The sequence below is a fragment of the Thalia democratica genome, chromosome 1, assembly GCF_965202585.1.
Source record: "Thalia democratica chromosome 1, ktThaDemo2.hap1.1, whole genome shotgun sequence".
Lineage (NCBI taxonomy): Eukaryota > Metazoa > Chordata > Thaliacea > Salpida > Salpidae > Thalia > Thalia democratica.
In genome coordinates, this window is record NC_139165.1 from 106972343 (window position 1) to 106997283 (window position 24941).

A 24941-nucleotide genomic window follows, 5' to 3' on the forward strand; every position below is an offset into this window, starting at 1 on the left:
TTATAGGACTTGATATTTTTATTTTTGTAGCACTTATTTTATCTAATTTTTCAAAACATATTCTTAAGCAATTTCTATTTGTTTTATATCGACAGATAGTTAATAGTGTAACTTTTAAATTACTATTTAAAAAAACATAAGCATAAAGTTTAAATATGCTCTACAATAAAAGTGCAACTTGAATTAGAATTTTTCTCCACTTTAATAAATAATACTTTTAAATATATTTAGTTATAAAATGTTTTTTTTCATCTCAATATAAATGTAACACTGTATTAGGATCGTGAACGTGTTTGCAAACTTTAGAAACGTGTTTGTTTTAGCTTACCAAATGATTTATGGAACTTAGATTAAGTGCATAGATACAAGTTTGCTAAAATTCTAAAAAGCAAGAAAATTAGAATCTTAATGCTTACCTAGTACTTAAAATTGTTTTAAACATTTTTCAAGTATATTATGCTCAACTAACACTTAATATATTTTTTACAGACGTGAGGCAGAATTTCACCAATTAGCTGTGAACAGGTTTTTTCGATTATGCTTTATACATTAAAACTTTTAAAACTTCGAACCTGACCTAACAACTGAAACTTAGTCATTAACCAATTATATGTCTAATGTATTTTGTGGTGTTTATATATTTTGTGACTACAGTAACATGCCAACCACTTGTTGAATTTGAAAATGAATCGGGAAAGTGAAGAAGCGAAGAAATCTGTTTTGTTATAAAAGGTATATAAGCTTGTTCATAAAATATGAATACAATTGTTTATTTTAAAATTCTAGATTCTTGCTACTAGATTAAAACTTCTACATTTTTAATTACATAAATTGTAAGAACTAGCTAGTAAAATATGTTAATAACTAGAAATTAAATTAAATATATAACATATAAGCTTCTTATAAGCTATGTTTTCTTTTTTGTTTGTATAAAAACTTTTAATTGTTTCAAAATAACTATTTATATTTCGTATAACTTCATTATACATTAGATCATTAATTCCAATCACTTTATAGATACGATAGGTTTAGTTCATTTTCAAAAAAATAAAAAAAATTTATTATTTTTGAATATTTCGTTAACATGAATTAAAGAAAAAATTTGAATCAACTTTTCTTAACCTTGACATCGTCAAAGTTAGTAATTTAAAATTTAATTTTTGAAAAATTTAAAAAAATATAAATTCGTTCACACTAGACATTTTTTGTTAAATTTTACTTAAACAAAACTCCATCTTTGATGGTATAGTTGTATTATTATTCGAAAGTTGCATAAAAAACAATTTAAAAAAAAATTACAAGAAGACTACAAATTTATTTTGAAAACATTTCTGGCAACAGTAAAACAAAATATGTCGACTTTAAACAAAGCTACTAATAACAAAGTTTAAATCAGATAAAAAGGTTAGTTTATCCTAAATAAAATGTATGAGTGCAATTTACAACCATTGTCATATAACTTTAATATATTAGTTCATATTAAAAGTTAATATACAAAACAACTAGAAAAGGCTTTTTTTTACTCACATTATAAATTTTAGATTGCAATGACATCACAATTAGACTATTGATCGTAATAAACACTACAATGAAGAATCAGACATATAACCAAGGATACAAAAACGACCAACAAGTAGCTAGTTTCAGGATTGGACCATTCCATTATGGTTATTTTATTTTACTTTTAAATTATTTCATTTATAAATTAAGATATGGCAACTTATTACTTATATAGTTTTTTTTTTGTATATTTGCTATTTATTACAGTAAATAGTACAAAATAATTTCTTAAATACTCATAAATATATATTTTAAAACATAATTTTCAGTAAGATTAACTTTAACTATATTAATGCTTACTTAGTATCAGATAATATAGTGCAATAAATAAAAAAATGTAAAAAAATAGTCTAAAATTTTTAGTCGACAATTTTAAGCTGTTAAAACAATCTTGAGTAGCAAAGTCTTTGAGTAACAAATCTTTTCTAATTTTTTAAAAGTCTAAACGTTAAAAATAAATTATGTGCGTACCAGTAGTAGTCTCAAACATTTGAATACTAATAAAACAAATAAAATTAGGTTTAGTTGATTTAATTTGTTATTAATTCTCTATTGAATAAACTCTACATATAAAATTATTTCTATGTAAACTACTAAACAGTTAACTGAGAAGATAAAACAATTTTTACTTTAGTTGCTGATGTACTTGTTTTTAAAAAATAAAAAGAAACTTTAATTTTTATTATGAATCTTAAAATATTTTATGTACAACTTAATAGTAAAGTTGATTTCTTAACTCTTGCATACCAAAAGTAGTTAAAAGATATTGGTAGTCAGTTTCGCATATTAGAATACAGATATTTAGTACAAAATCTTTAATCTGCCTAAATAACCTAACTACTTGAAATCTTGTAAATAGCTTATTCTTAAGTGTTGTAAACTTTATTTAAAGTTAGAACTTGTCTCCTAGCGGATACTTATTTTACTTAAAAAGAAATTAAATCGATAATTTATTTCAAATAAGGCTTTTTTCATAGCTTAAAAATTTTTTAAATGTATTCATTAACTTTTATCAGTTTTACCTGAATTAAGTTTCATTTTAAAAGTGATACTCTAAGTTTATTTAGTTAAATCTACGAGGTATTATATATATCTGCATTGTATTTTTGTACAACAACAGTATAAATGTAAAGTAAAATTACATTTAGTTGTTAAAATAATTGTTTACCATAGTTTCCATTTTAAGTAAACACTTGTTATAACTTACTAATTCAATAAAAACCAATAAAAACAGCACAAAATTAATAAAACATCAAAAGCTGATTTTATAGTGTTAAATTGTAGCCTTTTTTATTGATAAAGTCAAAATAATACAATCTGGTCTTACTAATGTTGTGTTTTAATTGGAAGTCAAGTAACCCGTAAATCTGGGGTCAGGAAAAAAATAGTTCTGAGCTATATAGGCTTTCTGATTGTTATATCTTAATAAAGTTATTTTGAAAACTGTTTTTACTTGTTACTAATTAAATTATCATAATTACAAACTAAACTATTATTAGAACTAAATTCAATTTATACATTTAACTGCATTTTGCTTTTTGAACAACAAAAAAAGCGCTCAAAATAATTTGGTTCTAAAATCTGGTGTACAAAAAGCCTTTTGGTTATCAGGTTGCACACCACATGGATGCATTTAAGGTCTTGTCCAGGATAAACTGCAAGTTATTAAATAAAGGACTCTTTAAGCTTGATAATTTATTTTACTAAAGTTATTTTAAGGCTTACAATTTAGTTCATTTTAACACCACACTTCTTATTCTTATCTAATTCTACTACTTCAAAAACTCAAATCTTAGTTGTAAATTATATTAAGTAAATGTAACTGCGATGACAAAACAAGCTTAATTTGTAATAGCGTATGAAACTCACATGCCACAGTATTATATTTTTAATTTTTTCAACTATGATTTTTAAATGAAGTTGACCATCAATAAAGCGGTCTCGATCATTTCTTTAGAATTTAACATTAAAAAACTACTATCCTAGAACTGAAACTAAAATATTTAGTTTTAACTATACTTTAGCTTATAAGTTCAATTAATTTGTAAAAAAACAGGTTTTTAATTACTTTAAACAGTTGATTAATGCTAGTTAAGTTTTTAAATATTGTGACTCTATTTTTAAATCTATAATGAAATCTACATGTGTTTTTTAAATTTTATGCTTTTGAATAAAACCATTTACAGCTTTATAAAAAAATATAAATTCTTATATTATTACTCAAAAAAACTTAAATGTGCGTTTTATTCATAAACTATTTTTATCCTTTAGTTTATGGTAAGTAAAAAAAATTGTTTGTTTTAAATATTTTCTATAGTTTTAGAAATTGATCTTATAATTTGTTTTCATATATGTATAAAAAAGACTCTTTTTATCTTCTTAGTAATAAGTTATAATTCATTCAATTAAAGGTTGAAAGTCTGTAATAAGCAATCACTTGTTATAACTTTATAAGAAAATATAAGTGTCAACTTGTTAAAAAAATTATAAATTGAATAAATTTGATTTATAGTTAAATTTAAAAAATAGGAAAATAAATAAACTTGCTGGTTAAGTAAAGGACTAGTGATAACTTTTTAATTTTAACAGCCTTTTTGATGTAAGTAGACGGTGGTGATGAACTTAACTAGGTAATTCTATTTCATCATTTAGAAACAAAAAATATTTCACAAAATTAAAAAAAAAAACTAATAAATCATTATGGGATTTATAATGTAAAAATTTAATCCTAACATTTAAACACAAACTATAATTAATTTTATATTGAATAATCGAGTTGCTTAAGAAAATAAATTAACCTTTTATAATTGACTAAAGTATAATCGAAAACGGTTTTAAAAGGTTAAAACAACAATAGCTATATCAACTTTAAGATAATAATATTTATCTATAAAAGTGCTTTCAAAAATAAACCCTTGAAAACGCCCTCTAGACTTTTTTAAAATTTATTTTACAATAAATTTTTAAAATAAAAAATCAACTACTGAAAATTATGTTTTAGTTCTTAATAGTTGTAATTAGTATATAAAGTTCTAAACTATGTACAAATTATTTTAGCAAAGTATTAATTATTTTATGATAATTAATAATTGCATTAGTCAACTATCTTCGGCAAACGTATAACTTATAAAAATATATAAAACATTTTATTCAAGCGTCTTGTTCATATTATTTTGTAATTTTTTAATATATTTTAGGTAGAGTGAGTTAGGGGTAACGGTTCAAATTTAAGATTTTTGTGTGAATTCGGTTTGAATTTTGGGTATAACATTTATTAATGTACTTAACAGACGTTTTCACTTTACCTAAATCTCAAAATATTACAAACCAAATAATAATTTTACCCAAATTGCAATCGACCCCATTCACTCATTTCATATTGCAATTGACCATGTCATTTTTCTCTCTTCATTTCTGTCAGTGCATTTAACACACATAGTGACGTCACAAGTAAAATCGTCCTTCCAATTCTCTCGATGCTTCGTTGATAAAAAAATCGATTCTGCGTTGAAGCTACAAGAACTGTAGATTGCGGTAAAAACCACCGAATATTTAAAGACAGATGTAAATCTGTCTAATAACTGCCTTAATAATATTTTAGTTAAGTTAACTGGTTTTATAGATTTTTTTACTATATTTAATTTCTATGTTTTACAAATTTAAATGGCTTTGTATGATTTGTTTTATAAAAGGAACACTTTTTTGGTTATTGATAACACTTGATATAGTTTTTAAAGTTTAGAACAGACTTTATGTCATTTAGTTTAAAAGTATAAGTTGCTAATGTAACTGTTATGATTAATAAGTTATAGTAATTATATTAATTGTAGTAAGTCAACGGTAGTAGATTGATTATTAAGAATAACCGTCACTTTTATGTCATTTAAAAAAAAAAAAAGTACATTATAAAGTTGTCAACGATCTTACTTGTTTCATAAAAAAAAAACATTTTAAATTGACTACTTTTGATCGAATTTATAAAAACAATAATAATATTAAATTTTCTTTCCAAATAAACGATTAATATACTTTTTTTTTACTGACTTTGTGTGATGTTAATAAGTGTTTGCAATCAATTTTATTAATTTTCAGAAATAAATAGAATAAGTTAAAATTTTAAAGAAAACACGACTGATGTATCAATATGAAATGTTTGATATAAATTTTAGTTTTAACCTTTAAACTCTTAATATAACAAACTTAATATCTAATAATTAAGTTACTTAGCAAATGATTTAATCTCTTTTTATCGACAAAAGCAAACTCGTAAAATCTTTAAAGGTTAAAACAGTAACATCTATCATCATACCATTTTTAACTAATAATATTTACCATACACTTAAAACCGACCTTTAAAAATTCAACAATACTTATTATTTTAAGTCTCATGTCATACTCTCAAAAACATTTATGAAGTAAAAAAGTAATAATTTTTTTCTTTCAACTAAAAAATCTAGGTGCTTCTAGTCAGCTAAAGTTTGGCTACTGTTTAATAATATTTTTAATCATTAAAATCTTTTTTATCATAGTTTTATCATATTTTCGGTTAACAAGATTAGTGGATTAGAGGTAAGGGTTTAGGTTTAAAATATTTTAAAATGAGCTAGGGGTTGTATTTTAGGTGTTATTGTTGTACTCTTTTTTTTTACCTCATTAAAAACTTAAATAAAAAAATTTCAGCCGATTCTATCCATTTATATACTTTTTCCTTCGTTTCATTTTGAAAGTGCATTTGAACAGTTTTGTGACGTCACAGTACGAAACTTTTTTCCAACTTTTCTTGCTGCTTCATTCATAAACAAACAGACTACAGGTTAAAGTGACATGAACTTTCTTTCTTTGTGAAATCCTCCAAATATTTAAAGACAGGTGTAAATCCGTCTAACAATTGCCCGATTAGGCTTTTTGATAATTTTTACATTTTTTGGGGTTCAAACAATTTACAACATTATACTTGAAATGGTTAAAAAAAGTATTTAGAATCCATTTCTGTATTTAACTTTTAAGAAAAAAGTACTTTTCAATCATTGATAAAAGTTGTATATGGTTTTAGAAACTAAGTATAGTATTTATTGAATAAAAATAAATAAATTAAAACTTTAAAAACAATGTCTATAAATAAGATAAAAATAGCTAAACTATTTTTACAACTATCATACACTTTTCTAAAATAAAACTTCAATACTTTTTTATGCAATAATTACTTAGCTTTAGATGATAGATCTATTTTACTGGTACTTATACTACTTTTATCATATATTAATGGTAAGTTAAACAACACAAAAATAACAACAAAAAAATTCAAATCTTTGCTAGTATTTATTGTTTCGTATACTAAAATCAACAACAGTTTTTTTCAGGTCCTTCAAATTATTAGCAAAAATAAGAAAAAAAATATTTGGCCACCTGGAATTAGCAAGTAAGTTTATATCACCAAAATTCCGTTATTCAACTAATTAAGTACTGTTTTTTAATTGTATATATTTAAGTTGAACGTAAACAAACGATTCAAGATCAAAAAACTATTGCTGATAGTTAAAATTAAACTTATTTTCAAATAATAAAAGGGTTAGTTTTTCATTACATTATTTTAGGTACAATAAGCTGCTTAAGGAGCGTCTGTATTCATTCATAAGTGTGAAAAGCAACCTGGTTCAACTAGTGGTTAGTAATCTCAACTATAATCTTAACAATATATAATAATAAAGAATAATAAATAGTTTTGAGAGACAATGATTTTTTTTGGATTACAATTACAAAATATTTTTATAATATTAATAAAACTATTAAACTGTTTAGTTTTGAAAAAAATTGATCACCAAATCATTTCAGTTTGTTTTCAGTTATAACTATCTTCAAACTTATTCTTATTAAATAAACTCATTCATATACTATTTGCTAAGTTAGTTTATCATTTAACAGGAGTAGACGTTTGTTTTGTAGAAAATTTTGTTAAAATCAAACTAAACTAACTACCTCAGTAACAATCTGCTAAAATTATCAACCTGCTTTAATTAAGTCAAGAAACTCTTAGTTTTTTGATAAAATTAATTTCAATAAAACATCAAATTGAAGTTAGAAGGTTTAGACTAATAGTAGACTGCTGTGGCTAACCTGATCTCTTTATTTCGCCTTATGAACTTGAACTGGGAAGCTTTCATATAGTTATTGTTTTGATGTTTTACATAAATATTGAGTTGTGTTTTGTACGCTTACTCCAGGGTTCGTGCGCGTCAGGCTAAATCAGGCTGAGTCAGGCTAAATCAGTTTTTTATTTAAAAATTTGAGAATCTCAGTTTTTCTCAGTTCAAATGCTTGAAAATTTTTGATAAAAAGAAATTGAGAAATCTTTTCAAGATCAAATAGAGATCTGAATTTATTTCTAAATGAAGATTTAGTTATTAAAAAACAAAATCAGTCAGTATTTGTAAAAATAGATGCTTAACACCTTTTGTTGAATCTCTAAAAAAAAAATTTAAGTCTTCAATATTTTGTTTTGAGTAGATTATATATATCATAATTATGAAAATTCATAAAAAAGTACAGTTTAAACATTACAGTTTAGTTCAACAACTTAGATGTTTGTTTGAATTTGTTTACATCAGCTATTTATTTCAGAGCTTAGTTGGTTGAACTGTTTTAACTTCTAATTTAAAGGCTTTATACCAAATACTTTTTAGATTAAAAATCTTAGCAGTTTATTCATATACTTTACTGTTTGTTTAAAGTTATTAGAGATATTCACAACACTAAGATTTAGCTTTTTTATATAAGTGCTAAGTTTTTTGGGAGTACAAATTTTAGGTACAATTCATTTTTCTTTACAAGAACAAAATATTAATGGTTTTTTTTAATTTAAGTGTAAGCTTTTTAAATCTGATACAACTTCAACAATCAATGTATTTATTTAGGTACTAATATTGTTGTTAATATAAAAAATATTAATTTTTTATTTGATTAACACATTCTATATTTCTAAGTTTCTAGTTTCATACTGATTTTTACAGTTAAGTGTTTAAATTTTAAATAGTTAAAAAGCCCTCTATCTAATTACAAAGAAGTTTAAACTGATACAGTCTTAGAAAAACACTATTATTATTCAAATTGATAAACTGCCTATAATTGTTAGTATGATGATGGGTGTTATTATGTTAGTCACTGAATTTTCAAAAATATTTTGTTTGGTTTCGGCTAAAGGTTTTTCCCTTGCACAAGAAAAAATACTAAACATCAATTGTTTAAAATAGATGTAGGGAGTCAAATTTTTTAACTTTACTAAACATTGGCCTTTTATTAATGTTGAAATTACAGTTTTATTAGTTAAAACATAAAGTATTATTTATTAAGAGTAAACTAAATTAACATAACGCTGTAGTTCAATTTTTCTTGATTATTATATCTTAAATCTAATATAAGTAAATTAGTATCCATTCAATTGTTAATTATAAAATAGTACTAGTTGATATCATTTTATATTTTAAAATGATAAAAAAGTCAGTTTAGTTCAAGATTAATTTAAAAAAATAAATATTATAACAGTTATAAAATTTGTTAACCTGTGTGGCCGATTATCATATAGTTAAATAGTATTTTTTTAATCAACTATGTATATATCAAATACATTAGATGTAGAAGTACATGTATTATAAATACTAAATAGTATAAATAACCAGTTTTATTAACTATGTATTTACAACCTTTACTTTAATTTTTTTTATACTTATTTAGTTTTTATTGAAAAGTGTAATAGTTACTAAGTCTTTCTTTCCAATTTTAAAATCCACAAAAGTTTTAAGTATATTAAATTTTGGAACTCCTTAAACAGGTTTCAAAATATGAATTCAAAAATCCTCCGATTATAATAAATATCTATGTTGGTTAAATAAGTATTCTTGCTTGGTTTTGAGAATGTTATCTTAACGTATTTTTTAGGGAATTTATATAGTCAAAAATTACCTCAATGTAAATTATAATTGTTTAAAATGCTACCTATACATTAAATTATATATCAACACAATTTTTAATATTCTAAATAAAATAAAAAGTTTTATAAAAAAAGTTGGTTTCTAGCACTTTTTTTTTAATGTGCTTACAAACTTAAAACTGAGTGTTAATTTGTAGTTAAGTAAATAACCATTTAAGGAAAGTATGTAATTGTAGTTATTAAGCCCTTTATTACCTAAGAAACTGAAATAAGTAAATAAATATTTTTAATAAAAGTAGGCAGTCAAGGTCACAAAAAGGATGAAAAAAGCGGCAAAGATGAGATAAAAAATATCAACAGCAAGATTGATTTGTAACACAAAAAGTTAGTACATACTTAGTTGTTAGAACTTATAACGTGTTATTTTGATCTAATTTAAAAGTAAGTTATTTTTGATCTATGCATTGTTATTTAATTGACTGATTATTTTGTCTACTTTTGATATTTAATTAAATATTTTTACGAAAAATGTAGTAATTGATTATTTTTTTTTTAACGCTCTGCAACATTTAAATTGTATATAAGTACTTTATCTTTTGTCAGTCACTAGTATTCATGTATATATAATAGGTAATTAATTTAATTAGTATATCTACTATTAATGTGGTTTTTCCTGATCAAGTCTATGCGTTCACTTGAAGCCCAATTTCTTATTTCGATCAGTTTTTGTTTTTTAAAAGTCTTTCAACAATATAATTTTTACAAAAGCCACGTTACAACAAACAAGCTTTTAAAATGCCTTTTTTGTTTTCATTAATGCTTTTGAAGCTCATTATTACGTCACAAAAATTTTTTCATAAAAAACACTTTTTGTGTTATGTATAAATAAAATATTTATTATCCGTAAATAATTTTAAATTAGTTTTCAGACATTTATAGATATCCTTCTTATTTAAAGCTACACAATGTAGTAAATACAAGCTCATAATTTTTTCTTCCGGAGAAGGAAAAAACTTGTTATTTCTTTATGACAAAAATAATTTAAGTATACTAACAATTACAACATCTGAAAGTTGAATCATTAAATCTAATTAGTAAAGTTTGTACTATTTTAAAACAGTTTACTTAATAGTTTTTATAGAGTTCAAAATAAATCATTCAAAACCATTTAGAGTTTATATCGTCATACATTAACGTAATTATACTAGCCATATTATTTAAACTATAGTTTTTACAAAACAGATAAAATGTATTATCGATGTTAATGCCTTTTTTATCTTACTTTAAAAAAGCAAATGATATGTAAAGTAATTTTACGTCAGTCATTAACATATGATTAAACTTGACCTACAGAGGGAAAAACTTTTTAAAAAAACTAAATCTGGAGTCACATAAATTTAAGAGTTTTTAAGTGAATTAAACAACTATTGTTTAACAACAAAACCAAACGTTAAATTTTTTTTTGTTACGATTATGTTGTTTTTTTTATAAAATAAAAATTATTTAACAAATATGTTACATATAATAAAAAAATATTTAAATGTTTGAAGATATATGTTTTAAAGAAATTTTAATCCGATATAAATAAATATGTGAGTAATTTTAGCAAGTAAGTAAAACCTGCAAAAATCAGCTAATTGATGTAATTAAATTATATCGGAACTATATTTAAATAAAAAGTATAAAACTGTACTACAACATTTAAAGTAAGGTAAATAGAATCATATTTTCTTAATGTCTAATTCTTTTAGTTTAGTTAATAACACTTTTTTATGAATTCTGGAGATTAGTTTTTATTTTTAACATGAAATAAACACTACTGTGAACACATTGTGCTAAAAAAAATAGAACTTTAGATATCAAGTCTAATTTATTTTTTAACTAGTTTACAAAAAGTAAACAAATAATTTGTGTTTATGTTTTTTTTGGTTAGTAAAAACTTTACTTAAAAAAGTAACTGAAAAATATAAAGAGCAATTATTATCATATATATGCTATTAATTTATAAAATGTAATTACTTTCATAGTTTACCTAATAAAAGTGTAGTTAATAATTTGTAATCACTATTTAATGATTCTAACTCAGTGATATCTTAAGACGTAATTCATTGCTTTGTAACATTTTGAAAACCAGTTTAATTACATTCAAACATGAAAACTTCTCACGCCGAATTCTTCACGGTTGAAAGACTGCCCTAATAATACTTAACAAATAAACGTGCACTGTGAGCCGGTTACTTTGCGAACAACCAAAAACCCGCAAACGCCAATTACAAACTAGTATACAATTCAAAAGAGAAGTTCAACTCGAACATCTCGGTTTTGGAACCAGTTCTGTAAAATTATTTTAAGCTTTCCACGTTGAAAGCAAATAAAAATTAGTGTCTCATTTTTCTCAAGTGCCCAACGTTGTAACAAGCACAAAATATCTTAAGAACAATTATTTTTATATATCTTTTCATATTTTTTTATATATTTTTTATATATCATTATTATCAAGTGCCTACGTTGTAACAAGCACAAAAGGTCGTGTTTAAGAACAATTGTTTTTATATATCTTTTCATATATTTTTATATATTTTTTATAGTTCATTATTATCGAGTGCCTATGTTCAAACAAGCACTAAAGATAATACAAAACGAAAAATATAATACAAGTGTAGATAATTTCATTTCAATTTGTGAATCGAATACAGGCATTTAGTGGTATTAAGAACTGATGAATTTAATAAAAAATAATTGTATAAACATTTCTGTTTTTAAACCTAATAATGTTCAACTTCGATATCGGATTTTGGAATCAATGCGATACTATCTCGCAAGTTTAATGCATTTTTTGATAAAAATATTTCATAAAAGCAAAAAGTCAATCACTCATTATTCTTAAGAATCCAACTAAGTATAAGCAACAAAAAAATACACGGGCTCAAAGACACTTAATAAAATACTTTATTAGTTTTGATAATTTATTTTAATCCAAGCATCGACGGCAAGGTTGTTTGAACGTAGGCACTGGATAATAATGAATTATAAATATAATTATTCTTAAGCACGATACTTTGTGCTTGTTACAACGTATTTTCATGAAACATTAATTTTTATTTGCTTTCAACGAGGAAAGCTCAAAATAATTTTTTAGAACTGGTTCCAAAATCGACGTGTTTGAGTTAACTTGTTTTATTAACTGTATAGATTTTTGTATTTAGCGTTCGTGGGTTTTTGGTTGTTCGCAAAGTAACCGGCTCACAGTGCAGTCAAGATTCGTTTGTTTACTTTTGCTTGTTAAGGGGAGTCATTCAACCGTAAAGATTTTGGCGTGAGAAGTCTTCGTTTCCCGGATCATTCTTGTTTTATTTGTTTTAGCACGTGATCAAAAATTTTTAAATACTTTGATTAGTTTAATGATATTGTTATATTATAACCGTTAAGTTTTTAAAATTACACATTTTAGTTTCAATTGTGACTCATATAAGTTATTTAATTTTACCAACGTTTCATATTTATAAGTTATTTAGATAAACCTTAAATTAATTAAAAAAAAGTTTCATGAAAATAAATATACCAGTAGTGTATGTAGTCAGTTTAACATATTTTTATATCATTTTATATTACAACTTTGTATAGACATTTTTCTAAAAGTATCAAACAATGTTAACAAGTATCAAAAAACACTATTGATTTTGGAGAAAAATTAATAATTCAAATTTGTTACATCATGTTTATAACGACTGTTGATTAAATTTAATAACTCAAACATATTCTTAAGCAAGTTATTTTAACAGCTTACATGAGAACCAAAATTCGTCGCTTCAACTACTAATGAAACCTTCAGTACACAAAATGGTTAGTTAAATAAAGTTAAAGTTTTTTTACGCACAGTTAATATTGTACTGTTTTAAATAATTCGACTCACAAAGCATGTTTTTTTGTTCACCTTAAGCAAAATTAGGGGAGTCTTTCAACCAAATAAATATTGGCTTGAAAGTTTTTGTTTTCTAAAACAAAGTAACTTTATTGTGGATATGTTTAAAGTTTTGAAAAAAAATTGCTATGATTTATATAGTTATTATATTAATATATTATATTATTAAAGTTTTAAAATTACACAATGTAATAGTTGTTTAGTAACTCATACAATTGTATCATTTACAATACTTTATCTCAATAAATATTTAAAACTTAAAATTTTACAATTTAAATTAGATAAAAATATCATTGACATATTCACACCAATAAGAATAGTCTGTTATAACTTTCACGTTGTATTTTATTTTAATATAATAAAAACTTTTTTCTTAAGCTGTCATAAAATTCAAAAAAAGTTTACAACTACAAGAGTTTCGAGTAAAATTTAACTTATATAGTTTTTCAAAAAATATTAATAAAGAGTGACTATTGAGTATTATAATAACTCGAGAATACTTCTAAACCACTATTTAACCACTAATCGTTTAACTCTAATAAACTGCAATAAAATCTTCAGGACATGAAATGGTTAGTTGATTAAAGTTGAAATATTGTTATACACATAAATTTTATACTAAAGATCTCTTTAAATAACTGTAAATGCAAAACACTATAACACTTTTTTTAATATTCTTAATAAGATAAACAGCTGAGATGCAAGGTTTGAACTAAAACGATCTTTTTAAAACTATGAGGATTTATGTTACCTTGGTCAATTAAAAACAGCAAATTTTAGAAAGATTTCTATAAACCTCGCTTAAAAACATCTAGTTTCTAACTTACTTCATTTTATTCAAAATAAATTTTAAAGTAATAATAAAAAATCTTATTTAAGACTTTAATGAGTTTTAAATATTTAAAGTCAGAATAAAATTTAAACTTTACTGAGTCTTTTTAGTCGTGAAAAAAAGTTTCACGAAAAATCAGATAATTTAATTTCGTTTAAATTATTTTTAATGTTTTCAAATATTGTTTATTTTATATTTAGAGAAGTTTCAGAGAAAATACTAATATATATAATCTACAAATTTTAGTTTTTGCAATACAGATTCTTCTAAAAGATTATAAAGTATTCAATACCGTTGAATTAACAGTTAAAAACTTATTCATTAGTTCTATTTACTTACAAAACATACAGTTGTTTAGAAAAATTAATAAAATTAAAAAGTAATTGTTTATTATAATTTAAATATCTTTATCTAAGAACTTAAAATATTTTCATGATAAACGTTTTTGCAAAATAACTATCTAAAAATTGTTAAAGAACTATCTAGTAACAACTTTATGTTGTTGATAATCTATTTTTAATGATTTATTAAATTTATGTAAACTTAACTAAATTTAAGTTTAATGATGTTTTAGCAAATGTATAAGCTATAAGTAGAGGAACTAGAGACATCTAAACATTTAATGTTAATTGTTACATCTACTTGTTTTGTTAAGTATACTGTCAAATATGTTAAATTGTTTTGTAAAAAGCATAAACAATTACTAATACAAATTTAAGATAAAAAAAGTACAACTTGCTACCTTTGTTTATACAGTATCAGGGTTTTAGATACCATAAATAAGATTTTAGCTGAAACTTATAATAAATAAAAAATTATCAACATGTAATTGAATTATTTGGTTGCATGTAACTCATTAGTTAATGATATTTTCTTGTTTTATTAGAAAAATATATAGACTACAAAGGAAGTTTTATGGTTTCTAGTATTGAAGTATAAAATAAAGTTGTTTTAATAATATGTTATAAAAAATGATCTTCACCGCAATAATCTAAATGATCTTGCGATGAAGTTCATTGTTTATTATCGATTACATAAAACATCTCAACTTTGTTGATGATGGCCGAAATAAATACTGGCTAATATTATGTTAGTAATGAATTGTACAGTGAATATTCTTTTTATAAAGCAACTTTCAAGAAACAGTTGTTTACTTAAAAGCATTTTAAGATATTATTTAAACAGAACTGAAGCTGATATTTTTTATTTCTGTGAGCAGGTTTTTGGTTAATTGAAAATTGATTATTTGATTTAAAACTTTAAATAGTAAGTCTACGTGGCTTAATACACTAAGAATATTTAAAAAAAACTACAGTACTTGCTTTATATTTTCAGTTAAAAACATTGACTTTGCTAATTGTGTACTATGTATTTACTTATGTAAAAAAATAGTTAAAAGATTGTATAGCAGTTGCTATAGTTGTATTATAATTTCAAAACTAATATTTACAGGTACTTTTTCTTACTGGATTTTCATATACAAAGTGTTTGCTTTTGCAAAACAATACTTTAAAATTGTATAAATATCTTTATTAAGTTGTTTCATTGGCTCAGCCTAAACTATATGAAACTATAGAGAGAGTGAAATTAAAAATTGTGTTATTTGTATTAATAATTTCTAAATCACTTTGTAAGCTTACTAAACCCTGTACTCAATTTGTTAAGTTTCCGTTCTTAACAATATTATTTAAATGATATAAGCTATATTAGCATGCATTTAGAGTTCTAAGCTAATGAAACATTTTTCTTATTTCTCCTGCAGATAAAACAATATACTTTAGAAGTAACATGGTTTTTAGAACTTAATATCTTTCACGTTTTATAACTATTTAAAGTATTTAATCTGTTCTTGTATACCAGTTTATTTTGAAATTAGAGGCGAAAATTAAACAATATATTTGTAAAATAGTAAAATAATATAACAAGTTTTACTTGAATAGTTGTATGACATAATTTTATTTCTTAGCTTTAATTTTATAATAATAGAAAACTAACAAAACACATTTGAATGATAAGCTAGAGCTAAAACAGTTTTACTTGTATCTGCAAACAAATTATTTACTGTTCAAAACCGTGGGGATTTCCCTAGAATAGGGGTCGTCAGGTAAAAAAGAACATTTTTAATGTGCTAAAAATTACAATAAACACAACATTTACTAACGTTCTGAACAAAAATAAGTAGGCGATAATTGTTTTCAAAAAAAAGGATTTAAGTTAAAAACATTTTTTTCAACCAAAGTTATAAGAAAATATTTTTGCAATTTGTCCACCCTGCCCTAAAACTAATTGTTTTTTTTTAGACAGTTTGATGCTTTACAATTCAAAACTTATGTTTAATTAAACACTTATTTTTACTTACTGACTATTTTCTACTCATATGACCCTTATGGAAGCTTTTTAAAGTGTTTATTTATTGCAGTGTTTAGCAGCTATTTAGTAGACGCGGAAAAAATAAGAATTTGAAGTTATCAAAATTAAACTACTCGCTGGCTGCAACTTTAGTATTAGTGACATTATGTCCTCATTTTAAAAATGTAATTTAAACAACTTATATCATGCAAGTTTAATTTTACACCTTATATAGTTTGCTTCACCTTGTAACATACTTAGTAAATAGTAACTAAATAATAACTTCGGATATACTGATTGTTTTTGCAGTTTATTTTGGACAGGTGTTGATTATTTTGAAGATCAACTCTGTAAACCTTTTTTTTAAGACTAAGCTTAAAAACTCAGGATAAATTGGCATAAATAGGGTTTTAACAAAATTATAGTTTTAAATATTTTCGTTTACTACTGCAATCTTTCAAAGTTTTATACTCACACTTTATTTTTAATTTTACAAAAACCGACATGTGCCTTTTTTGTACGATGCTCGTTACCTTCGTACGGAAAACTAACAATTATCATAAAACACTTAACTTTTAATTAAATTGCTGTAACTTTAAATTCGTTTGTACACGTTGATTTAACTTTCTTAATTAAATTATTTAGAGTTTTATAAATTTATAAGATGTACTCAATTTTTTTAAGGAGGAGCATCTACTCCAACTTGGATTGGCATTTGTCATAGTGAAGGCTGAGTTTGATTAAAAGGTTTGTTTGGTTTTACTTAAAAAAACTCAATCTTTTTATGTTTTGTAATTTTCACTTAAGTTCTGTAACATCGTTAGTATAATAGAACATTTTATAGTTACTGTTGTAGTAAAATGTTTGCTTTTAATAAGTAAACACCAAAATTTATTCAGTGATAGTTACTTTAGCTGAAACTTTTTCCCCAAAAAAGATCTTCAGAGCTTTTTAAGTAACAATAGAACTAAGTGTGTTTATATAAGTTTTGATAATTAAGTTCTTATGTATTAAGCTCTATATAACATACAGTTTTCTAACTTATGTAACTAAATTAACGTATACGAAGTTCATCGTGTATGAACAACATCATCGTGTGTGTTTGATGCAAGACAATTCGGATTTCGACAATTCAAACTTCTCAAAAAAAATTAGAGGGCCATAAATCATTAACTAAAACATAAAAAAGAAATACGTATGTAAGTTTAATCTTTACCAAAACACCATTTCATCTTTTTTGAAATATTAAATAGGTTATGAGACGTGGCTGAAATTATTTTAAAAGTGTAGAAATTTTTAGTAACTATCTCTAATATATTGTTCCAGTTTATTGTTTACTATCATAATTTTATTAATAAGATCTAAAACCAATATATTCATTACTTTCTAGTTTTTAATATATGATATCATAAACATTTTTCAAGAAATTGAATTGTCAGAACTTGAATAGTTTTAACTTGAATTATCATGTAACCATGTCTGTAAACTAGTATCAGTTTACCTGTTTACCTTTAGACTTTAATTTTAGATTTAAGTTATCATAGTGGAATTACTATCAGATTATTTACTATAAAAAGTATCTGTACAAAAAATTTAAATAAGCTTAACTTTTAACTAGCTTATATAATAAATAAACATAGGAATTAAGAAAACAATATAGAAACGTTCTGTTTCATTTGATAATGTTTAAAATTAAGAACTAATATCTTACATATACTCGTATTAGACTGTAAGATTTTTTAAATGCCAACATATCTACGCAATATTTCAAAATACCATTTAAATTATAAACTTAAATATAAAATCTAACTAAACTTACAAAAGTAAAAGCTTATTACAAGTAATGTTTTTGTTTTTAGTTTAATGTTAATTAATCTGTACTGTTGGGCTAAACAATAAATTGATGAGCTAGATTTACCAGAAAAAACATAGCGGACCATGTTTATTCAAAAATTATTGATCGGTCTACGTAAATTGAAAAAAAAAACATTAAAGAAAATAAGTTCTGTAAAATTAATTTTTAAATGAGTCAAAATCTTAATAAGAACGACCTTGTACTCACGATCAAAATAAAGGAGATTTAGTTAACAAAATAAAATGTTTTTTATTAAATAGAAGCTCTATTATTTTTATTTTTCACTGAGTTTTATCATGCTAAAAAGCCTTGGCAAGTCATAAACAGTCTACCTAAGCTGTTATGTATGTTTTTTTAATAAAACACAGCAATCATAAAGAACATTTAAACAAAAAAAAAAATCTAAATGTTTTATTTTGTTGTTATATAAATGTCATTTTGATTATATAAATTTAGTTAAGTACTAAAAATATATTATTGTTGCATCAAAATTAAACTTCGACTAAAATAATAGACCTTTGAAATTACTAAGTTGAACTTGAAGGTTACCTTGGTAGTTATAACTTCAGATAACAATAGCATGTTCATATTTATATGTATTAAATAAAAGTGAAAATTTGTTTGGTTTTACAACTTTAATTACATAGTTAACAATTTAAAAGTACATTTTATCTTTGTATATATAAAATAAAAATCTGGAAATTGTAGCAGCAGTAGACAACTGATAGCTGTTTTAAATAAATAGCTTCAAATTTTGTATTTATTTACTCAACCTATCACACTTTTCTTCCAACTATCTTAAAGTTTAAGCTTTTTATATGTTATGCCTATTTTCTATAAGTAAAGTGTTATATCAAGACAAAAATTCATTTTTTATTTTTGAAGTTTTATTGAAAGTAGTACGATACTAAGAGTATACAGTTACACACTAAGCAGTACATCTTTGTTTTGAGCGCATTACATTTACCGAACAAAAATGTACATATCAGCAATTTAAAATTTTTTGTTTGCAAAATTCTAAAGAAAAGCTAAGTTAAAATACTGTTTAAACCAAAAAGAAAGTCATAATTTTTGTTTGCGACGTTACAAACTACGAATTAACTCAGGTGTAATTACGTGCAATCCCCGCGACAGAACGGGCATTTAAACTCTCCACCACGATATTCGCCTTCTGGGATCTTGAAAAGCTCCAGAGCACATCTTTTGCACATAAACTTACCTTTAAAAAAATAAAGTTTACGTAAATTTATACTTACTAAGCAATGCATTTGTTTAAAAACATTTTATTCACCTTACTGTGTTAGTATGTATAAATAAATTATTCGTAATGATTTAAGAAATCAAATTTATGCACATTTAAAAGCAAATATTCATACTTTAATAATACTGATTAGTATTTAATAATTTTTTAAAACCCTTTATTCACCTTACTCTGATAGTATGTAAACATATTTTATTCGAAAATATTAAAAGAAAAATTTTTTACCCATTTTAAACCAAATAAACACATTTTAATAGTACTTACCACAATCCATTCTGCATATTTCAACACGCATGTCACTCAGATCAACATCCATGCATATGTCACAAACTCTTCGCAAGCCATCCCTACTTCCGCTGTACACCATCTCATCTATCCTCTTGGGAGTCACGTTTTTGTAATAGAACTGAAGCATTCTATTCCATACATCAGAAGCTTTTTGTTTGTAACCGGGGTGTGTTACATTTCCTCTGTTCAACAGGTTGTAACCGCCATCGAAAAACTTTTTCCAGTCTTCGTTGCTTAGCTTTTTAACACCCATCAGTCTTTTGGCGGTGAGGACAAGTTTGTCGGAAGAAATTTTAAAGCCCATCTCAACGTCCATGTTCTCTGTCCACTCTTTATCTTCGTAAAACTCACACATTAAGGCGTTTGTTTTTTCAGCGAATGCTTCAAGAACAAGATCGTCTTCACAACTTTCAATGTTGATCTTTTTGACTTGGCCGTCTAGTTTGAACGAAATCCATTCAACCTTGATGAACTCTGAGTGCGAACTTAGGTACTGAAGAAATTCTTGTTTCACCGACTCAAACTTTCTTTGTTTTATTTCTTTAACTCTTGCTAGATTGTTATTTATATTATAGAGAAAATAAACATAACTTTCAACGACTTTTAAAAAGGCATCGCTGAATATTTCAAAGTCAATTTCCCAATTTTGCATTTTCATGTAATAAGTATTTTTTAAACAACTGTAGAAAAATTAACATTAATGTATTTACAGTTATTATAAGCAATGTAAAAAAAAAAATTTTTAGTAAATATACTATTTAAAATAATAGGAATAAAAAATTTAAACATAAAATATATAACATTACTAATTAAAACAAAGACTTATTTAATAGAAATATCTTTGTAAAATATAAAACTTGTAACAAAACAGTCCAATGGTTTTAAAAAAGCAGCAGTTATTTGAAAAAATAATAATTTTTTGTCTGAAACAAAAATAAACTCCTTGTCTAACTGCAAAAAAAAACTACTTTCAAAAAAAAACAAACTGAAGCAAATGTTAAGCTGCTCTAGTTATACTTTAGGAACTTCAACTAATAAGCTGTTTTATTATAAGTATACTTAAATAACTTATTTACTTAGAACAACATTAAAGTTGTTGTTATTAACTTTGTATCAAAATTTTATTGTTCGAATATAATTAAGCGGATTAGATTAAAATGTTTAAATAAACTTAAGTTATTCAAATAAAACATATAATAGTTAGCAGAAAATTGTAAAACACTAAAACTAAAATTTGTTTTTCGATTTAAAAATATATTACTAAATGTATAAAAATTTAAGTTAACATTAGCTTAGTAGTCTTTAGTAGTTAAATTAAAAGTTTAAGCACTACTATAGAAACTAGTCTTTAATTAGAATATTTCAGTTAGTATTAAAATTTTCCACATTTATAACTTTTTTAAACAAATAGTTGTACTTTTTTTTCTAAAATCATATGATTAAAACAAGACAAAAAAGTTTTAAAACGTAGTTTAAACAAAGCTTTACTTCATTACTTACGTATGTTAGTTAAAACAAGCACAAAAACATTACGTTAATTTATAAATGTGATATCATTTTTCTAACAATTTTATAAAAACCAGGATATAGTAAGAAAAACTCGATAAACAGTACAATGAATTTACACCATTTACAAGTAAGCAAATTTTTACAATAAGTAAATAAAAAGGTTTCTATTTATATTTTAGGTTTAATATGATAGTTTTATTATCTACTTTATCGTATATTACAACCAGTTCTTTTGATTTTAAAACAATACTTAAATAACATAAATTATACACTAACTTATGATATGCACATTTTTCTATACTGCAATTAAATGTTACAATGACTTGATATTTGTTAATGTATTTTAAAACAAAATAAAAACGTACAACATTAACTAAAGTTTATTTTTATTTAAATGCATTGGAAACATTTCTGATGTCTTATCTTAAAATTATCTGATTCTTATACTAAACTTCGTACATATTTGTGCAAAGTCTCACAAAAGGTCGTTTACTCTTAATTAAATTCTAAATTTTTTTAATGTATGTTTTCTAATCTTTCATGTTTAGTCTATTATACATTTATTATGAAAATTTTTCATAATTTGGGTTTTAAAGTTTAAGAATTTTACATAAAATATTAAAGGAAACAGTCAAGTTCTTTTGCTTAAGCCTAATGAATGTCTTAAGTACGATCATAGAAAATTTAAAAAACGTTTAGTTATATTCATACTTATGCTTAAGTTTAATCTTTACAAAGTTTTATACAACAATAAAAAAAGACAGTTTTGTATTGCTGAGATTACCTTATTTCAAATACCAAGCAGATGCAAAGTAATTAATTAAATTTAGTTTAAAAGTAGTTTTATACTAATACTAGCCAATGTTAAAATGTTAAGCTATAGTATTTAAAAATTTAAATATTTAGAAAAAAAAAATTTTGTAAAAAGCCCTTTTTTACACAACTTTAAATTCAACTTGACGTAAAGTGTTTTAATTAAGTTTTATTTTTGAGTTTAACTGTTTCTTTAAACTATTAGTTTCATTTACAATTAAAATCTTTTAAATTGTTTGATATAAAACTTTGTAAATGCACTTTAAAATAAAACTTATATTCTATATTTTTACTTTAAAAATATTGCGTTTTAGTAAAACTTAACCTTACTTTCAAAAATAGTTTGTTTCTCTGGGCAAAATATTTTACTAGAATAAAAACGTTTCTTTGCCAATAAAACAGTTAGGTCAACGTAGTTTATGATCATAAAGGACCATTAAAAAGTTATGCAAATTTTTGTGTACAATAGGTATTTATATAAAATTTTCACACAATTAGAGACTAAAACCTTTTATGATCCAAAAATAAGAAATTATATTTGAATGGTATTAAGCATTGTTTAATTTTCTAATTTACACTTTTTACTTAATTTATTTTAAATATAAATCGATATAAAAATCAATTGTCCAAGACTCGTAATTTAAACAATATTAGGTGAATTTTATGTCTTATTTGTTAACATAAAACTAAAAAATAAACTAAAAACTTTAACTAAGCTAATACAGTTAAAATTACTTATTTATCTGAATTCTAAACTGTTTTAAAAATTTTAGGTTGCCTATAAACAACTTTTTTACAACTAAATTTAGAGTTAATAAAACAATTGCTTAACTCACATTAAATTAAATTAAGTCATAGTAATAATTTTTAACAAAAAACAAAAACAGTTTTGTTCTAATTTACTTTTTTCAGATTTAAAAGACTTATGTTTTAGTTTTAAAGATTAATAAAGTTTAAATACGTGAGTAAAATTAAAACTAACCACTTAAAGCTGATATTAATGTTTTCAATGTGTTTAAAAAAATTGTATAGTGTTCTTTATACTAAGTGTTAAGATAGTTTTTTTTAGATGTAATAAATTTAATAAGTATACTTCTATAACATAAAAATTAAGTTACTTTGTATAAAGTTTACAAACTTTAAATTACTTTAACTTTTAATAACTTATGTTTTTACCTTTTTAGAGCAATCATTAACTTTTTTTGTAGCCTAAAACTACTAAGGATTACATTTTTTTTTAAGATAGTTAACATTTTCCTGCTTATTTACAGAACTGATTTACACTAGCAATTTCAATAATTTTAATTTTCATAATTACAAAAGAATAACTTTATTTAAAAAAAACAAAAGTTTCAAAATTTAAATCACCTAATCATGTTTATTTATAGATAAATCTGAAATAACTTTTTATGGAAAATTTTTTATAAGAAAAAATCAATGCAGAGATGCAACAAATGTCAAAATAAGAACGAATAAAATATATCAATTAAGTAAAAGTTTCTATACAAAAAACTTATCTTAAATAATTCAGTTTAAATAAAAATGACACTAACAAAAACTGCAGTTAGCTTGATCCAAGTACTTAATCTTGACCAATTAGTCATGAAGTAATATTACTTCAAAACATCTTATGAGTAGGCATGTATCGGGAAGATAATTTTTAAAATAAAACTTGACTGTAGATATACAACTCAACTGAAATAAATTATTTAAGTCTTCATATGATTAAAAAATCTAACTACGTTTCAAATCAAAAATAAAATAACTTTGTTTTCAAACTTTATTTCAAAAGCAGTAGTATTTCATAAATTTTAAAAGCAGTAGTACAAAAGCATAAGTTTAAATATTTTTGAACTACTAAAACATTCTGTTGACTATCATAAACATTTTTTTTCTTAGTTTCTAATCTTTTATCTTTATATTTACTTACATCGATTTTCTAATCCTTATATTCATTATGAAAACCAAGCATTATGCATCGTGATCGTTTCAAATTTCAAAGATTTCAATTATAATAAATGCTGAATTTTTGTTTTAAATCTTTTTACTAAATGTAAAAATAAATTGTTAAACAAAATTTTGTCTAAGACAATGATTTCAAGTTTTAAGTTTATGATTTTGAAAGAACGCAGTTTGCTAGAATTTAAGTTTTAAAGTGTATTACTTGTTTTTTTATTTTTTAATTTTTGTTTAAATTACATTAAGACATTTAATGAAACTACTATTTTTCTTTTAACCATTAAGAACTAGATTTCATAAACTGTTTAAATAAAGTGTTAAAGTAGAATGTGATATTTAAACAAAGTTTTTTGTTTGCACAATGTTTTTGTTGATGACACATCGTTTTACGATCAACTTACACCTGTAAACGTGTTATAAACTCATTTATATTAGAGAATAAGTGTTAGTAAATAAGATATATGATATATTGTTAATTTTCTTCATTTTACAGGATTGTGAACTGACAAATAATGAGTAAAGTCACAACACTGGATATTAGTCGTTCACTAACAAAACTATTGGTTAGTCGTTTAGTTTAATATCTATAACAAATAAACTAAAAATTGCAAATTTTTGGAATTATAATTCAAGTTGTTTGTCAAAACTAGGTTTGGACGAACAATGGTT

General features: G+C 23.6%; 2 long non-coding RNA genes across 2 annotated transcripts; both read left to right on the plus strand.

Moving 5' to 3' along the window:
* Nucleotides 1-1619: 1619 nt before the first annotated feature.
* On the plus strand, nucleotides 1620-7225 carry LOC145848621 (uncharacterized). Its single transcript, XR_014372075.1, has 3 exons — nucleotides 1620-1667; nucleotides 6921-6979; nucleotides 7155-7225. It is a non-coding gene; the product is annotated as an uncharacterized LOC145848621 (long non-coding RNA).
* Nucleotides 7226-9824: 2599 nt separating this feature from the next.
* Nucleotides 9825-17324, plus strand: LOC145848630 (uncharacterized). The gene is made up of 3 exons (XR_014372076.1): nucleotides 9825-9868; nucleotides 13267-13327; nucleotides 17272-17324. It is a non-coding gene; the product is annotated as an uncharacterized LOC145848630 (long non-coding RNA).
* Nucleotides 17325-24941: the final 7617 nt, after the last annotated feature.